Raw genomic sequence first — 20627 nt, 5'->3', positions numbered from 1 at the left:
TCACTATCTTTCACCTTAACTAAAATTTTATAAAATTCATCAAACCTCGATTCCGTTGAATTAGCAAGCTTTTGAGTACGTTTATCAATCTCATCCAATTTTCCAAGTAATTTTCTGAGCAATTCATTTGTAGCCATAAGAAAAAATCTGTTAAGAAAACTGATGAACAGTACCGTGAATAGTGCCGATGAATAGTGCTCATGAACAGTACGTGCGTGAACAGTGCCGATGAACAATACTCGTGAACAATACTCGTGAATAGTAATTATTATTTATTTTATTTTTTTAGAAACCTAGATCTCCCAACAATTAAGAAATTGGAGAAAAAACCTTGGCTCTTGATACCAAATTTATGTGGATCGCACCACAAAGAAAAAAAATAAGAAAGAAAAGGGGTAAGAGAAGAAAAAGATATTTCAAAAGAACACGATCAATCCAGAAACGTGAACTTTGAATCTCAAATTGCTTAGATCAATCCAGAAACTAAGTAATTTGAATCTAATCTTCAAAACAATCCAGTAATTGAAGTTTAGAGAAAGAAAAACTACTCATAGTTTATCTCAAAACACAAGTTTTATATCATCCATTGTCTCCCTTAAAAGATTACATGAGAGGGGTATTTATAGGCTTAGATAATAACCCAAACCAAAAAGGATTTCAAGAGAAATTCAAAATCAGCTTGAATAAGCTAATATCTGAATCCTTCCATAAAACAAATTTAAAAACCAAACCCGAATAGAAAAAAGACAAAAACCAAATATAAATAGGAAAATAAAATTCTAAGTGCTTAAAACAAGAAAAACCCTTTCAAGTGAAAGGTAAAAACTTGTAAGAAAAATTCTAATTAATAATTATATAATAATCAGTTACTTGTCCAACTTCATGCATCGCTCCTTTATTCCTTGTTGTCCAAGTAAGCTGCATAACCCATGTTTGCGTCCTCTCCAATTGAACATCACCACGAGCATACATAACCAAATCCAAATTAACATATTCATTCCTTGATCCTCATCACTAGATGTCGTGACAAATTCTAGAGTTTGGACAAATCAAAGCAAGTACAAGTCAAATTTGGTGATGGTTCATTGGTACAAATCGAGGGAAAATGGACAATTAACATGGTTTGCAAGAACGGAGAGATCAGGAAGCTTCATGGTGTTTACTATATCCCTACTCTACGTAATAACATCATAAGCCTGGGCCAGCTTTCAAAAGAAGGCTATCGAGTTGTTTTGAATGGGGAAAGTTTGTGGGTTTACGATAGCTGTGGCCGGCTCATGATGCACGTACAGAGGTCTACAAATCACCTCTATAAGATTCATATCAAAAACAACAAGGAGATGTGTTAACTGACAAAAGGGGAAGAGGAAACTTGGCTTTGGCACTCAAGACTTGGGCACGTTTATTTCAAGGCTATGCAGTTGATGGCAAGAAACAAAATGGTGCATGATTTTCCCGCAATCCATTTGCCGAAAGACTTCTGCAGCAGCTGCCTTCTGACAAAACAACAGCGTAAGCCTTTCTCTCATTCAAATTTAGTTGCTAAATCTGTATTAGAATTGATACATGGTGATTTATGAGGACCTATCTCACCTCCCACCCCTGTTGGTACCAAATATTTTATGCTCTTGGTCCATGACTTCAGTCGTATGATGTGGGTTTACATGCTAAAAGCTAAAGATGAAGCCTTAAGTTATTTTAAACGATTTAAACTGTTCGTTGAGAATGGTACCAAGCAAACTATACAAGTATTTTGTACTGACCGTGGAGGCGAGTTTTGCTCCAAAGAGTTCAAAAATTTATGTGCAGATTCAGGCATTCTCAGGTATTTTACGGCACCCTACACACCGCAGCAAAATGGTGTTGTAGAGCATCGTAATCATACTGTGACAGCTATGGCCAGAAGTCTGTTAAAGGAAAGGGTTGTACCAGCACAGTTTTGGGGAGAAGCGGTAAAGCACGCTGTTTATGTGCTCAATAAATTACCTACACTCTCTCTCACAGATCACTCCTCATGAAGCTTGGTTTGGGCACAAACTAAATGTTGCAGACTTAAAAATTTTTGGTTGTATGTGTTATATGAAGATTCCATCAGTATTCACTCGAAAACTTGATGATCGAAGTAATGTGTTAGTACATTTTGGGAAAGAATCAGGGACAAAGGCATACCGCCTATATGATCCCACCTCAGGTCATATTCACGTTTCACGCGATGTGGTGTTTGATGAATCAAAAGGCTGGAATTGGTCTGTTTCAAGTCATGACGAAGAAGTGCCCACACAGTCTCTTATTTTTCCTGACCTCAATCCTGAGAATGACGGTGCAAAACCTCTCACACCACCATCTATGTCCCATCCCTCTTCACCAAGCTCTGTCACTGGTTCTGTTACATCTGAAACTGGTTCTGTTATACCTGAAAGTGAACCACAATGCTTTCGGACTCTTGCTGATATCTACGATACTACTGAGGTTGTTAAGCTCGAAGAACAACTACTCTTGTCTGGTATAGATGAACCTGTCACTTTTGGGCAAGCCATCAAAGATGAAGCTTACAGATTTGCCACAAGGTCACAAGGCCATCGATCTCATGTGGGTGTTTAAATTAAAATGAGATACTTCAAGTGCCATCACTAAACACAAAGCACGCCTGGTGGCGAGAGGCTATGCACAACAACATGGTATTGACTACAACGAAGTCTTTGCCCCAATGACTCAATTGGAAACAGTGCATCTCCTTCTAGCTCTTGCTGCTAAAAATGAATGGGAGGTTCACCACCTCGATGTTAAATCCGCTTTTCTAAGTGGAGTTCTCGATGAAGAAGTGTACGTTGTTCAGCCCAAAGGTTATGTGAAAGCAGGCTCTGAGACTAAGGTCTATAAACTTCTAAAAGCTCTCTATGGTCTCTGTCAGGCACCTCGAGCCTGGTACGCTCAACTAAACAAGTGTCTACTTCGTTTGAGTTTCATTAAATGCCCTTACGAACATGCTGTTTACACCCGAAAAAATGGAACTGATTCGTTAATTGTTGGTGTTTATGTGGATGATTTAATAATTACTGGTACATCAGTTTCAGCCATTGTCAAATTCAAGGGGGAGATGAATCATGAATTTGAAATGATTGACCTTGGCAAATTATCTTACTATCTGGGATTGGAGGTTGAGCAACACAAGGGATGTATAGAGATAAAGCAGACAACGTATGCAAAGAAGGTGCTGCAACGAGCTGGTTTAAGTGAGTGTAACTCTGTAAAATACCCCATGGAGTTAAAATTACAGATTGATGCGGACAGAGTTGGAGAAGCTGTGAATTCGACCCATTATAAAAGCCTGGTAGGAGGATTACGGTACTTGGTTTATACACAACCTGACATAGCTTATTCGGTAGGAATAGTCAGTCGTTACATGGAGAGACCCACGGTGATGCATTTAAACGCAATAAAGCTAATTTATCGATACTTTAATGGTACCTTGCACTATGGATTGGTCTACATAAAAGGTAAGGGGAATTATTTATTGTCTGGCTTTTTTGATAGTGATCTTGCTGGTAGTATCGAGGATCGAAAGAGCACGGGTGGAATGGCGTTATATCTTGACGAGAGTTTGATTACATGGGTTTCTCAGAAACAAAGATGTGTAGCATTATCCTCATGTCAAGCAGAGTTTATGGCTACTACCACTGCTGCTTGCCAAGGTATATGGTTCCAAAGAGTGCTGAGTCAGATCATGAATATCAAGGCTGGTCCAGTACTACTCTATATTGACAACAAATCTGCTATAGATCTTGCGAAAAATCCTGTTTTTCATGGTAAAAGCAAGCACATTGATGTGCGTTATCACTTCATAAGAGATTGTATCGAGCAGGGATTAATAGTGATTAAACACATCAGGAACATTGAACAATGTGCCAACATATTGACAAAAGCCATGTCTGCTGCAAAGTTTGAACAGATGCGAAGTTTGCTTGGAGTCAAGAATCTGGAACGTGTTTAAAATTAAGGGGGAGCATGTTGGAGTTAATTTTAAACATGTTTTTATTTATTTGCAGAGTTTTATTATGTTTGAATAAATCAATGTGTACGTTGTAGTAGTCATAGGTGGATAGGAGAACGTGGAGTTATATTAGGATCATGTCCTGGTTTGTAGGAGTTTAGTTGATAGGTATTTCCGTTTAATAACCTCTGTAATCTTTCATTCTAGTCAAGAAATCCCAGTTGCAGTTTTACGCATATATTACCATTCTGTATCTTAGCATATCAGTTTAGTTCTATCACATACAAACCAATTGTGACGCATCAATAATCACCACAAATAATGAAGGTTTATACGAGACGTCACAAAATGCATCAATAATCACAACAAATTGTAAAGGTTTATACAAGACGTGACAAACGAGACATGTGAAGTGTCTCGTGTAGTCTTTACTTTATCAATATTTTGAGATTATTGAACCTCTCGAATGTAAAAAGTAGCTATCTCTTTGTTTTATTAGATATTCTCAAATACTATTCAAAAAATATTGAGCCTTTCTTTTTCATTGTTTTTTAAGATCTGTATTGTGGAGTTGCATATTATTAGGCAATGTATTTGAAGTAAACATAACTTATATAAGATGAAAAACTGCAGAGTCTTTGAGCAAAGCTCAAGGGTTTTGTATTTTATATAAACTGAAAAGAAGAGCCAATCACACTCTACATTGAAACATACAGCGCTAGTTAAATAAGTGAAGACAATCTAACCTCCTGAAAGTGGTAACTAGAAAATAAGCACAAGTTTCCTATCACTACTCCGCTGCTACATCTATGCCACGATCACCTAATAAAACTAAACGAACTATGACCTACTCTTGCTCACTATATCAGACTAAATATTGTAAACTTATTCAAATTATACTAAAGCAAATAAAATAAATATCTAAAAATAAGTTTAGGACTAATTTCCAACAGTATTCATCACAAGTGATATCAGGGCACTACATATGGCCGCACAAAGCATTGACACCTCGGGCCATGAAGATGTTTTTGTGAGGAAACATAAAAACTGTCACAAGCAGATGGAGAACTTAGTGTATCTAATCTTTTCTTGGAAAATATTTTCTATAGCAAAAATATTGAGATAAGCATCCACTCTTTGAAAAAACTCATAACGAGCTTGATCTTAAAGTGATATGTTAATCGACGCCTAGTATTGTTGCTTTAATCTAGGAAACTATTTATAACTCTTCCACAATAATAATATGTCAGTATTTTGAACATTCAAAATTATAGCCACTATATTTAAAATAAGTGTAAAATACATTCCCAATACTGTAAGTTAAGCTTTATATATATTAGTTAACGGCGAAAATTTAACGGGAGTTTCCGCATGTCGGTAGCCATTTTCTAAAAGGCGAAAAGAAAGGTTGGCCACTATTTTAAGAATTTAAAAATTTATCCACTATTTTGAAAATTAGTATAAAGTACGGCCGACACTCTGTAATTTACTCAAATTATCACGGTTAATATATTTATACTATTATATTAAAGACAAAATAATGAAAATTTTGTCGGTAGTCGGTCTGGTCACTCAATTCGCAACTGTTAGATATTTCAGATCAAATTGATAATTAAGAACTGTTAAATATAACCCTAAAAATTATTATAAAAGGGGTCTCAGGTTCGAATTTCACCACCAATATACTAGAATCGTAATTTACAATATACTAGTTGATAACCCCGTGCGAAGTGCCGAGATCAAAATATCAATATGAAATAATTAATATAAAAATTAATTCTAAATTATAATTAAAATATATATTAAATAAAATTATACTATTATTGCAATTTTTCTTTTGAAATTACAAGTAGTTTTCATTAACTCAAATCTTATTAGAACAACAAACTCAGTGTTATTATATCTCTGTTATCCGAAAAGACATAAAAAGGATTTCATTTTTATTATTTTAATAAAAAGTAAAAAAATCTACGGAAAATAGAAATATCGTAATTATAATATGATTCCAAAATTAATATTTCTTTAAAAAAATAACATAGAACTCCATATGAAATAGAAATCTAGGAGTGAAACCAATATACTGCGTAACCATACTTTGATGAAACGAAATACCTTATCAATAAATAATTTGGAGTTCTACGGATAAAGATTTGTTATCATAATACGGTTGAACAAATTTATTATTTTTCAAGGGTGAAACCAAAATAAAGTGTCTATAATATCAAGATCATTATATTAAAATGAAATTCTACCAACAAATTAAAAAATTCTAAATTAAAATATTCCAATTTAAACACATGACCTATTTACTTGGTCGTGGTTTATATTTTTCGGAAATTATTTAGTTGGACCAATTTATGAACCCGTTTATTTTAAAACATAAATAGAAATAGGATTCAAACTTCTAAAAATAATAAAAAAAACATAGCTTCTAAAATTCAAAAAACCAGTAAAAATAATACATATAAAATTATAAATCATATAAGAATCAAATTCACAAAAGAGATCAGTAAAGTAATATCCTTTTCTATGAATCTGGCGTTGCAAGTGATATGCTGCGCGCACATTTGAAGCAAAGAAATATTCCATACATCAGGATTCCAGCCAACCCAAACATGGTCGTTGTAACGATGATCATAGTTAAAAAGCCACTTCCTACTTTTATATATTTTCTTAGGGATAGAACAAGCATTATCAAGTTTAACTCTTCTAAAACTCCCATTAAATTTAAATTATTCATTGAAATAAAAATTCACTAGCTCTTTTAGATGAGGACTTCTATTAAGCTCTCATACACTCCATGAGGCGAACCTCATTGTAAACGTTCTGAGAGGAGCCGGTATCCCTGCCAGCCTCAGGCTCTTTTTAAATGTTAATCTAATTTAAAATTTATGAATTAATATAGTTATATTTAAAATTATTTATTTTAGTTCACTTACGTAAAAAAATTCTAACTTATAAGTAAAATTATCCAAACACTCATATATTAACTTATATGTATTTATTTATTTATCACTTTTAAGTCACTTATTCAATTTAAGTCATGGGTTACTTATTTTAAAAAATTCCAAACGAGCACTCGTTTGGTTCAGTAAAATCAAGAATCGGTAGTGGGTTTCATTTATTATAAACTCATACTTAGTGTTTGATTCGTAAATTTAATTAACTGAAACCCATACCTGAAACCCACAAGTAATCAAATTTGATACCTTAGGGGGAGGTGGGTTTGGGGAAGGGGTATGAGGTATGAGGTATTGATTCAGGACCACATATATGTCAGATATGTCATCCATACCATTAGCATCATTTCTATTTCTATCATTTATATTCCAGCTGGCACATCCACCACTTATTGTATACCACTTATTGTATATAAGTTCTAGAATCAGTTAGGATCAAAGTTAGTTACATCAATTACTCTCTATTTTTTCCTCTGTCTCTTTGTAATCTCTCTTCACAACAATATGTAAATATTAAAGCTTATAGTTATCGGTTAAATGGCGTTCTTGAATCTCATCTTTTACAATTGATACCGCACATATTAAATTGAATTCAAACATGTCAATTAACATGGTATCAGAGCATCATCGATCCAAATTCCGCTGCGATTGTGATCATAACAACATTAATTCACAAATTTCATGTGTAATCACTTTGATTCTTCTTCGTGTTTGCTTATAACTTTGTTCTGTTGTGACAAATATGACAATAATGAATAGATCTGCATATTTCTAAGCATTTTATCTCTAATTGAGTTGTTGAGAGATTATAGTTTTCATTCTTATATAATTTATTGATACATTCTAAAATATCATTGTCGATATGAGTACTCGAGTTACACAAGACCCTTCAAGCGTCTTCTTCATACATCCTTCCGATTCTTATACAAGTCAATTAGTTTCAGTCAAGTTTAATGGAGAAGGCTTTAGTAATTGAAAATATAGTATGTTGTTTGCTTTGTCATCCAAGAATTAGATAGGATTTGTTAATGGAACAGTTGTCACACCTGAATTGACTTCTCCTGATTACAAATTATGGGAGAGATATAACGATTTAGTCATTTCCCAGTTGCTGTTCAATTTAGATGAAAACATTGTTTGTGGTGTCTTGTTTCAGAAGACTATAAGGTCAATCTGATTCAATCTCGAAAATCATTTTGGTTATACATCTGTAACACAAGTTTTCTCTTTGAAACAAAAGCTATCTAAAATGAAACAAGGTCAACAAAGTGTTTCTGAGTTCCATACTCAAATTAAAACTGTTTGGGATTCAATGGATGATGCCAGTCCTTTGTCTATCTGCACTTGTGAGAAGTGTACTTGTTTATTATCTGGAAGAATGAAGCAAGTACAACAGACTCATTGAGTGTTGCAATTCTTAATAAAACTGAATGATCAGTTTGCCATGGTAAGGGCAAATATTCTCATGATGGTTCCCCTGCCTGACTTGACTCAAGTATTTCGGATGGTAGCTCAAGAGGAATCTCATAAGGATTATTGTCAATCAATCAGTCAATCTAATAATCTTGCTTTTATTACTAACAAGAGAAGATTCCCTAACAGTACTTCATCACAAAGATTTCAGCCTCAATCTTCTGGTTCCCCTGGCAATTTTCAGAAACAAAGTTTCAATGCCTTTAGGAAAACTGGTCCGAAAATTGGAAATTCTTATTTATGTACTCACTGCAAGATGGCAGGGCATAGGAATGAGAGGTGCTTCAAACTCCATGGATATCCTCCTGGTTTTAAATCAAACAGAGATAGAAAGCTTGTTGCAGCTGTTATAACTTCTATTGATACTAAAATCCAACAAGATAACTCAGTATTAGTTACTATGCAACAGTATGATCACTTGTTTGAACTCATCAACAAACATTTTATCACTTCTGGTGAATCTGCAGACAAGTCATCTGACATTTTTAGGCATGCTTTTTTGTCAGGTAAAGTATGCTTAATGTCATACTTTTCAAATGAATGGCTCTTAGATAGTGGAGCCGCTGACCATATTACCAATTCACTGTTAGATTTTGAAAATTGTGATGAAGTTCTTGAAGTTGATAGTCATATAACAAGTCTTGATGGTAGAAAGATAAAAGTTACTCACATTGGTACAATTAAACTGAGTTCTAAAATAACATTACATAATGTCTTATTGGTACCAGAATTCAAGTATAAACTGATTTTAGTTCACAAGTTATGTAAGGATATGAAATCTAATCTGTGTTTCTCTGATTCCAAATGTTATCTTCAGGACCTTCACTACAAGAAACAGGTCAAAAGACATCAGTAATAAACCGATGTTAAAAGTTTTTAAAAGCGATGTCTTTGCATGTGTAGAGAAAGGTCGAGAGTTTTAGACATCGGTTTTAGACTGATGTCTAAGATACCAGTAGACAACAGTTCTAACTTAGAAACTAATGTCTTTTTTCTAATATATTACATTTTAACACATGAACACGAGTTCAATAATAGTTAATCTTTTAATTTTTATCAATTTAAGCATGTGACACACAAAGAAAAAAAGACAAAGACAATGTTTATGAAAATTAGGACGTTGTAAATAAGTACTTTTAATATCGGTTATTTTATAAACCGATGTAAATTATAATATTAGACATCAGTTATGTAAGCTTGTATTTAAGATAACTTTTGAACTGTTGTTAAAGATGTAATTTAACATCGGTCATCTTAAACTAAACTGATGTTTTGTTCATAATAGACATCAGTTGCTATATGATAAGCCGATGTCAAACCTCCATAGGACATCAGTTATTTGTTAGGTTTGATTGGTATATGAATCATGTTCTTACCTAGATATAAACTAGAACTATATCACAATAGCCAATTATATTTTCATCAACAAACATCTAATCACTACAACATTTTTGCAATCATACAACTGTTTTTTTTCGTTGTCTGAAAGGTAGTTTTTCTGTTGTCTATCCAACACTCGTGTGATCGAAGGTTGGACAACGGTTGTTAATACAGTTGTAATAAGGGAGATTTAACAACAGTGTTTAACACTGGTTACAATCTGGATGACACAACGGTTGTTTTAGAAAAACAATTATTGGAACATTTTTAACATGACAGTTTTCTTAGTAATAAACAACGGTTTATTTACGTTAAGAGGAAGTTCTAAATTTTCTTTCCAATTTTAAATATCTTTTTCAAACAACAGTTATTTTATCCATCTATTATTTATATAATAGAACAACAACAGTTATTTTCAGAGGTAGTAATATAAGTATCTTTTAGACAACAGTTTTAGGGTGGTGTTATAATGCAAAAGAGATAACGAATTACTTTTCGATAACCATTGAAGAAATATTTGTAACACAACAATTTACTAAGTAATAGACAAGGGTATCTTTTAAAGTGTGGTGTTTAGACAACGCGTTATAAATCCGTCGTGTAAATCTTATAAATATAATGCTTTAAAACACCATTATCTGTGGCCTTTCCTTTTAACAATGGTATAAACGCACAGTTGTTTGATTTTTAATGAGACAAGGGTAAGAATAAGCACTTGTCCAAATTACACAACATAAGCAGCAAAACCATCGTCTTAATCTGATAAATGGTTGTTATTTAACAACAGTTCTAGCGTGTTGTCTTAGTATTCTAAGACAACCTTTTAGTTTGCACACTGTTGTCTGATTCCATGGGAGGGCATAACAAAGACAACAGTTTTTGAACTAATAGATAACTATTGTCTGTCCTTAAGCTCACACAACTGTTTTTTTTTCAAAATCATTTCACCGTTGTTGTATTTTTTAGGACAACGGTATTTTTTTTAACCGTTGTCTTTCAACCGTTGTCTGATTGCATTTTTCTTGTAGTGAATACCACCAGTTTTTTAACATCCAAACATCCAATATATTAGCACCAGTTTATATCCAAACATCCACCAAAATACAAACATCAACATTACGACCATAATTACACATAATTGGCTTTTACTAAACTACAAACATCAAAATTATAGACTTTATGTCCACAATTAGTGCAAAGGCTCCAGCTTCATAATTGGCTTTTACTGTACAAGTGGATGATGGGAGTATGAAACTCGGATGAGGATCAAGGGCCCATGTTAGTAATTCTTCACCGCAGAAAACTCCTGGATAAAGATACTTATAGTTAAAAGATGGAATTATAAAGTCAGCAGAAAGAAAAGGGGAATAATATATGAAGACACTTAAAATTCATCAAGTACATTCCACCTGTTATTCAACGCAAGAACATAGAGAATAATAGCGAAGATGCTTTCAATCACTTTGTCCAATGACTACAAATCATTTGCTGTGAAGATATAGTAGTGAAAAAATCCACTAGAATCATATACTTTCACCATTTTTTGTATCAACTTATTGTCAACACGTAATAGTCGATTTTATGGAAAAATGACTAAGATTTGAAGGTGAAATAATTATCAGGTCCTATATCTTCGGCAGATGGGTAAAGAAAAGCAAATAGCAGGCAAGAAACAGATAACATTAAGATTTCAGGCAGCTGGAAGTGAAACTAAGAAGATCGATCTGATACTTGTAGTTGTAAAAGGACTAGCAGCAATTTTAACTAAATAATTTTTTAAAAGAACTCTGCAGCTAAAAGTTAAAACATTCAACAATATGGTTAACGGTAATAACGAGGCCAAAGGAAAAACTCAGGCGGTTCTACTCTTACTTGCCCTGAGGTCACTGCTGTAGACATGGAATCGGAGGCATCAGATGTGCCTGCATTTATGGAATGGAACTGGAGGAGATTGTATATACAGAAAATGAAGCTTTTGGGTATCACAATATGTTGAGGCAAATGACAGTACCTTGTAATTAGCAAACAAGTGACTTGAACCTCCAAAATGTTGCCACTTTCTAGCTCTCCAGTAAATGTACTCATTGATCAGACTACTTACAAATGACAGGTTTAATTTAATGTCATAATCATATAAATGTAAATTATGATCACGCTCGAAGAAGATTATTTACAGTTACCATCACAGAATTCGTTCGCTGCAAATCCTGCATATTTGGAACACTTATTCAGCCAACTTATGTAGAGCAGTTATACAGAAACACCAATGCAGCCCATAATTTACTTACTATTTAAAGGATAATAAAAATAGTAAAGGAATTATGTCCATATTTATCCTATCAACAAGTAAGGGTTGCAGGTTTGAACAAAGTACCCCCCCTTCCCCGAAATAAACTAAATTCTTATGATATCAGAGATAAAATCAAATAAAAATTACATGTAAAAATAAATACAATTAAAGGAAACTCTTAAGCTTTTACTTATAATCCATAAAACCATAACACTAGCTAAAAATGTGAAGTAAATGATAACATGCAAAACTGTAGAGATTTTAAGAAATTCAGAGTCTTTAATTATATATTATACGTATTGCTGATTTTGTAATCAACTAAAAGGAAAGCATATCAGTTCTAAAGATAAAAAAAGGAATAATTTTACTATTCCTACCCGTTATTTATGTGTACCCTCCTAGACAGTTACAGGCTCGTCTTAAAGCTTCAACCAAAAATAGGATATTCTCCATTACTAAGACAGCACTTTAAATATACTTTGATTCTTTGGAAATATGTATTGAACAGAAATATTAAATACTGTAAACTAACCCTATATGTTAATATATACATAGACTTGGAATATTAATTCATCTGGGACATGGGGTAAGACCTCTCGTACTGATTCAGCCATGGCAAGTATGCTTGCTAGGTCCTCATTAGCAGCATGAGACGTTGTCCTTACATGTACTCCGCCTGCATTCCCTGGATATCTTACACTGCCACGAGAAAAAATCGTTAAACTGGATGTACTAGCTTGGGAGGAATTTGCAGGACAAAGGGTTCCAATCATTGTCTTTTGACCATATATAGATAATTCTCATATTAGAATATAATGCTCAGAAAGATTAAAATGGATTGGGAGAAGTCGCAATGTACAGCAATTCAGAAGGAAAACTTCCTGTTTTTAACAGTGTTTTGTGCATATTTGTGTATATAGTAATTAAATGATAAGGTTTTCTTGAATTCCTAGAAATGATCCAATTATACGCCCTCCTACATCTAAGAAAGTTTTGCATCCTGAAGAGGCTTTACCTTTCCTTTTCTTTCTACTTCAACATCCAGTTCAACTCCCCTATTAATTTCACACGTCTTACACATTCTAGAGATTCTGGTGGCGTAAAGCAGCCCTCCAGAACTCCAAGATTGTTGGGATTATTATTAATCTAAACATTTTCTTTTGTTTGTTTTATTTATCTTCCTGAATAAATATGTGGATGTTGCAGCATAGAACTAGTCTGCAGGTGGTTGAGTATGTTTAGGAAACGTGTGAGTCTTTAGAGAAAAACTAGGGAGTGCTCCTGGTTTTTAGAAGCTTAGTTATCGTTTGTATTTGTAGCTGGGTCTTTTCTTGTAACAATTTAATGATACAATTTGTAAGCATTCCATATTAGAAGTAATACTTTCAGTCTCTATCTGTTATCTTTCACATTATAGTCTATCATCTGGTATCAGAGCTCAGCTTTCCTGTGAGGCAAATCAGAGTCAAAGGTCGATGGACAAGAGTAAGAGTAAGGAAGGAACGTTTGGACTCAGCTACCTAATGCTGACAAAAATGAACTACACTACCTGGGCCATAAAGATGAAAGTTTTTATGCAGGCTCACGGGATTTGGGATGCTATCGAACCAAAAGACCCGAAAGCTGTAGTCGAAGAAAAGATGGACAAACGAGCCTTGGATGTAATCTATCAAGGCATTGCAGATGATATGTTGTTGACAATTGCTGAGAAAAAGACGTCAAAAGAATCCTGGGGAGCTATTAAGATTCTGTGTCTAGGTGCTGATAAGGTGAAACAAGCGAAGGCTCAAACACTCAAATCAGAGTTCGAGTCACTAAAACTGAAAGATTCGGAGAAACTGGATGACTTCTGTATGAGACTTAACGGTCTGGTGACCAACATCAGGGCGTTAGGAGATACAATTGCAGAGGAGTACGCGGTGAGAAGCTGTTAAGAGCCGTGCCAACGAAATTTCTCCAAATTGCATCAGCCATTGAACAATTTGGAGATTTAACGGCCATGTCAGTAGAGGAGGTGATGGGTTCACTAAAGGCCCACGATGAACGCTTACATGGATACTCGGAGAACACAAATGAGGAACAACAGCTCTTACTGATGGAAGATGAATGGCAAAAGAGAGAAAACGCTGAGGGTAAGCTTCTCTTAACACGAGAAGAATGGTTGAAAAGGTCTGGTAAAAATACGCAGCCCAGTGGGAGTGATTATCGTGCAAAAGACAACCATCTTGTTCGTGATAGGAGTCAAGTAAAATGCTTCAACTGTGGGGTTTATGGCCATTTTGCAGCTGAGTGTTGTAAACCTCGAAGAACAAGACAACAAAGAGGAGAGGTAAATTTAACACAACTAACTGATGATGAACCTGCACTATTGATGGCTCTGTGTGAGAATGGTGCAGATGGCATGGTTACGTTTACTGAAGACAAAGCTTCGAGTGATATTAAAGAAATGGAAACAAGTACTTGGTATCTTGACAACGGGGCCATTAATCATATGACTGGTCGTTGAGAGAAGTTTGAAAAATTAGACAGATCGGTGAAAGGAGAGGTTAAGTTTGGAGATGGCTCACTAGTGAAGATTGAAGGCAAAGGTTCAATCAAGATCGTGTGCAAAAATGGAGAAAATAGAGTCTTGCAGGGAGTGTATTATATACCCACACTTCGAAGCAACATCATAAGTTTGGGCCAATTGTCCGAAGAAGGAAATCGAGTGGTGACGAATGGTGAAAACTTGTGGGTTTATGACAGTTGCTGAAGGTTACTTATACAAGTCAGAAGATCAGCTAATCGTTTATACAAAATACAGATCCAAGAGGCCCAACACTATTGCTTATTGACAAAGGGTGAGGAAGAAGCTTGGCTATGGCATCAACGCCTAGGTCATGTGAATTTTAAAGCAATGCAGATGATGTCAAAACATAACATGGCTCATGGAATGCCCCATATCTGTCAACCAAATGAAATTTGCAGTGGTTGCCTCATTAAACAAACTCGTAAGTCTTTTCCGTCTCAAGCTAACTTTACTGCAAATATAGCGTTAGAGTTAGTTTATTTGGATTTATGCGGTCCTATATCCCCACCCACTCCAGCGGGAAACCGTTATTTCATGCTCCTAGTTGATGATTATAGCCGCATAATGTGAGTTTATATGCTTAAAACTAAAGATGAAGCCTTGGGTTGTTTTAAGAAATTTAAATTACTTATTGAGAATGGTGCAAAGCAGGGAATTCGAGTCTTAAGGACAGACCGTGGAGATGAGTTCTGTTCAAAGGAGTTTGAATCTTTTTGTGAGGCACATGGCATACTACGCCATTATACAGCACCCTACACACCACAACAAAATGGTGTAGTAGAGCGCCACAACCGAACAGTAGTTGCCATGGCCAAAAGCTTATTGAAAGAAAGAAGAGTGCCTACACAATATTGGGGAGAAGCTGTTAAGCATGTTGTCTTTGTCCTAAATAGAGTTCCAACTCGAGCCATGTCAACCATTACTCCACATGAGGCCTGGTTTGATAACAAAATCACATGTTGATTGTCTTAAAGTCTTCGGATGTGTAGCTTATATGAAGACCCTGGTTGTGCATACGAAGAAACTCGATGATCGAAGTCAGATGGTGGTTCATTTTGGTAGAGAACCAGGTACAAAAGCTTACCGTCTATTTGATCCACTCACCAGGAGAATACATGTCAGCAGGGATGTAGTTTTTGATGAAATAAAAGCATGGGATTGGAGCTCTGACATAGACCATGAATCGAGGAGAGACGGACATTTTATTCTGGGAGATTATACACCAGACGTAATGACACAGCAAAATGATTTCGACATGGAACGAGACGAATCTGGCTCACCTGAAACTTTTTCTATGCACACGGAACAAGATGAATCTTTCTCACCCACAACACCTCCCATGCATCAGCCCTCTGTATCAATTACCACGACCTTTTAAAATGGAAGTGCATATATCACACCATCAAGTGTATCAAGTGATTGCAGTGAACAGCCTCAAAGATTCCGAAATCTTGATGATAAATATGCCAACACAACCGAGATAGAACTCGAAGAAGAATTATTGTTAATGGGTGTTGATGAACCCATTTCTTTCGAACAAGCTATTACAGACACGGTATGGAAAGAGGCGATGGACCATGAGATCAATTCTATTGAGAAAAATAATACCTGGCAACTGACTGATCTACCAAAAGGGCACAAAGCCATCGATCTTAAATGGGTTTTTAAAGTGAAGAAGGATCAACATGGACAAGTAACAAAGCATAAAGCCCGTCTCGTGGCAAAAGGCTATGTCCAACGTCAGGGAATAGACTATGACGAAGTCTTTGCCCCCGTGACGAGACTCGAAACATTCCGTTTACTTCTTGCACTAGCAGCCAAGCATGACTGGGAGGTGCATCACTAGATGTCAAATCTGCATTCCTCATTGGAGTTATACACGAAGAGGTCTATGTATCACAGCCTAAGGGGTATGTTAAAACAGGTTCTGCACACAAAGTTTACAAGTTGTTAAAAGCACTATATGGCCTCCGTCAAGCGCCAAGGGCCTGGTATGCTCGCCTTAGTCAATATTTATTGAAATTGGATTTTGTCAAATGCCCATTTGAGCACGCAGTTTACACCAGAAAAGATGGTGACAATTCTTTAATTGTTGGCATTTATGTCGACAATTTATTAGTCACAGGTACCAGCCTTTCTGACATTGTCAAATTCAAGGGGGAGATGGGTCGAGAATTTGACATGTCTGATCTTGGCAAGCTATCTTATTATCTGGGATTAGAAGTAACTCAAGGCAATGGTTTTATTGAGCTGAGACAGACAAATTACGCAAAAAAAATGCTCGAAAAGGCCGGTATGGCTGAATGTAACGCTGTCAAGTTTCCAATGGAACACAAGCTTCAACTGAGTGGCGACTTGACTGGTAAACCTGTAAATCCTACACACTTCAAGAGCATAGTTGGTGGTTTGAGGTACTTGGTACACACACGGCCTGATATCGCTTATGCAGTGAGAATTGTCAGTAGATATATGGAGAGGCCGACAGAAATAAATATGAACGCTCTGAAAAGAATATGTCGCTATGTGAAAGGGTACTGTTGTATGGGCTGGTGTATACAAAGGGACGAGGAAATTATATCTTATCCGGGTTTTCTGATAGCGACTTGGCAGGCAGCTTAGATGATCGGAAAAGTACAGGAGGAATGGCATCTTATCTCGATGAGAATCTGATCACATGGGTCTCTCAGAAACAACGTTGTATTGCCCTTTCCTCGTGTGAGGCAGAGTTCATGGCAGCTACAGCTACTGCTTGTCAAGAAATCTGGTTACAAAGAGTTCTTGGTCATATCACAGGCAACAAGCTAGGTCCGGTCACTCTATATATCAATAACAGATCCGCTGTTGATTTGGCTCGGAATCCTGTCTTCCATGGGAGAAGCAAGCACATAGACCTGAGATACCATTTTATTCGAGACAGTGTTGAGCAAGGCTTAATTGTGATAAAGAATGTTGGAACAAGCGAGCAGCGCGCAGACATTCTAACCAAAGCATTGGCGGCAGTAAAGTTTAAAAGAATGAGGGATTTACTAGGAGTTCGAAATCTGGGAAATGTTTAGATTAAGGGGGAGTATGTTGGGATTATTATTAATCTAAACATTTTCTTTTGTTTGTTTTATTGATCTTCCTGAATAAATATGTGGATGTTGCAGCATAGAACTAGTCTGCAGGTGGTTGAGTATGTTTAGGAAACGTGTGAGTCTTCAGAGAAAAACTAGGGAGTGCTCCTGGTTTTTAGAAGCTTAGTTAGTCGTTTGTATTAGTAGCTGGGTCTTTTCTTGTAACAGTTTAATAATACAATTTATAAGTATTCCATATTAGAAGTAATACTTTTAGTCTCTATCTGTTATCTTTCACATTATAGTCTATCAAATATGCTCTACCCACAATGACATTATGTATTCATGTATCTATAAATAAAACATTTCCAAATAATAGTTAGATAATTTCATTTAATTACATATCCATTAATAATTATCAATGATAGTTAGATAATTTTATTCAATTGCAGATCCATCAATAATTATCAGTATGACCTAAGAATCCAAACTGCAGGTCCTCATTCTTGTGAATTACCCTGTTAAGGTTAACTAAAAGATGCATACATGCATGATAAAAGAGAACTAGGTGGAGAGACACTTACATTAATCTGATAGATGCAAAAGATCCTAGGCTATCACCAAGTTCTCCTCCCAAATTAGCAGCATTAAAGATTCTATAATACAAAACAATTAGAAGAGGACAAACTAATAGAATTGCCAAAGATAACTCATGTAGAAAAAAAAAGAATTACATTGAATTTATGTTTGAATCGATGCATTGGACGCCTTTCCAACCATCAGCACATGGATCCCCACCCTACACCAACCCATCCAGGAAGAAGAGGGGATCGCAGAACAACATATAATCTATACAGATGCACTCTCTAAAGATGTAATGAAACACACACAATTTCTCTATAGATGCAATGAAACACACATAATTTCTCTATAGATGCACTGAAATACACACAATTTCTCTACAGATGCACTAAATAATCACAATATTAATCTATGTATGAAAAAATATGATCAACACGTCCTCGTATATTCTACATATGATGTTTGATATGTAAAGTCCAGTTAACCAAATGCACTACAAGTAAGATCAATCTAAATAATAACATTTGTTCCATTTAGTTCCTCGCTAACAATGACAATAATTTTTATTCCTAATTAAACAACAACAAACTAAATATCAACATCACTAATATACTGTATAAAGGCATTGTAGACCTCCCTAACAATGCTTTCGGTTTGATAAATACGCTTCTTAAATTATACCAACAGAATCGTCATAAAGTACACCTATCATCACCGGGATTAGTAAAAGTACTGTATAATCGAGGCACAAAGATCATAAAAAGAATGTCGCGGAGTATACCTGAATATCTGGTCCTCAGCAAGGTACTGCTTTAAACATCTATTTAGTTCTAAAGATGACTCAGAGTCACGAAGAATGGCTTCTCAACAATAACTCTTGTCCACCTATTTATCCCGTACTAAGATGACCTGCTCTCTGCACCAAAGCCGACAATCTTGTTATCAACGCTTCTATCAATACCAAAACTAATGACAATTTAGTATACATGAATTATTTTCTTATGAATAAAAAATGGCAATTCTACTAATAAAAAATAAATTATTTGATAATTTGAAGTGAACATAACAGCAAATCTACCCACCCTTCCAACAATCGAGATAGAGCCATCCCAAGTGTTATGACTAGGCTCAACAATAACAGTCATTGATACATATTACAAGAAAAGTAAAATAATTTCCCAAAGATTCAATCTTTATACCAATATTTATAACAAAAATAAAATTTAAATACTTAAATTAAAAAAAGAGTAAGAAAGGTTGAACCTTTATAAGAAAGCTCGAAGGGGACTATATACAAACACTTTACACGCACACGTAAATATGGATAAAGTTTCAATTCCAAACCATATACCTTAGCAAAATCTAAGCTTTAAGTTCACACTCGAATTAATACAAACTCTAAACCCCAATTCAGGTTAAACTTCAAGCCCCAAGTCCACTGAAATAACAACAAACTACACGCTTAAGCTCGATCTGTTGAAGAAACAAACAAAAAATAAAACAAGTCAGCTTTAATCGAACTCTTAAAAGAAGAGAAAGAGAAAGAAAGAATCAAAAGTTGTAATTGAACAAATTGAGATCTAGGGTTACGTTTAAAGGGAAAAAGGGGGAGAGTCGAGAGCTTTTTGCTAATGAGAAAATGATGTTTTATGTTTTTAGTTTTAAGGTTTTTTAATTTATTACGCTTTAAATTTTTATTATTTCAAAAATGTGTTTTGAAAGGAAAGAGAGTAACTGACAGTATGTGTAACGCCCCCAAATCCGGGGTCAAGAATCTTGATCGTCATTCACTCATGTGTAACCTGTATTGATTCAATAATCCAACCGAGCCCGATCTCACGCACACACATACAAGTTATAGCCTTATAAACGATGTACAAAATGTAATATTCTTTTATTACACTCAAATGTACTTTACCGGTTCTTAAATAATTATTCGTAACCTCTACATGAAGTTACAATAATTACTACTAACATCTTATACCTATCTGAATATTCTGGTCCACCTGAGACAAAGCTGTAAGGGATTCTCCCCACGATTTCAAGTGACTAAGTAATCTATTGTGTTGTGACATTTAAAAGAAAGCAAGAGTGAGCAATAATGCTAAGCCATAATAATCAACAATATGAAAAGACTTTTAAAGAAATTATATTAATCCGTATAAGGATATATATATATATATATATTCAAATGTAGTTTTCCTGGTGATACACACCTTTTCGAAACCATGTCTTTAATTGACTTATTAGTCTGCAAATACCTTAATGGTAAACCCAGCACATAGGCTCGGGTTACGGTATTACATCATAATTCCAATGGGAAGAA

At 35.0% G+C, this 20627-nt stretch overlaps 1 long non-coding RNA gene across 7 annotated transcripts; it reads right to left on the bottom strand.

Moving 5' to 3' along the window:
- Positions 1-10896: 10896 nt before the first annotated feature.
- Positions 10897-20005, bottom strand: LOC141662137 (uncharacterized). Of its 7 annotated transcripts, none has more exons than XR_012550265.1 (10): positions 19892-20005; positions 19653-19774; positions 19083-19217; positions 18454-18568; positions 18304-18375; positions 12688-12793; positions 11985-12011; positions 11816-11897; positions 11677-11726; positions 10897-11110 (listed from the first exon to the last, which is right to left on the bottom strand). It is a non-coding gene; the product is annotated as an uncharacterized LOC141662137 (long non-coding RNA). The 7 variants fall into 7 exon arrangements; XR_012550270.1 differs by having other exon boundaries at positions 11816-11900; positions 18454-18518; XR_012550267.1 differs by having other exon boundaries at positions 11677-11745; positions 18454-18518.
- Positions 20006-20627: the final 622 nt, after the last annotated feature.

This window comes from Apium graveolens, chromosome 5 (genome assembly GCF_009905375.1).
Source record: "Apium graveolens cultivar Ventura chromosome 5, ASM990537v1, whole genome shotgun sequence".
In the NCBI taxonomy this organism is placed as follows: Eukaryota; Viridiplantae; Streptophyta; class Magnoliopsida; order Apiales; family Apiaceae; genus Apium; species Apium graveolens.
The sequence above is the reverse complement of the archived record's forward strand: the minus strand, read 5'-3'. Positions and strand labels throughout refer to the sequence as shown.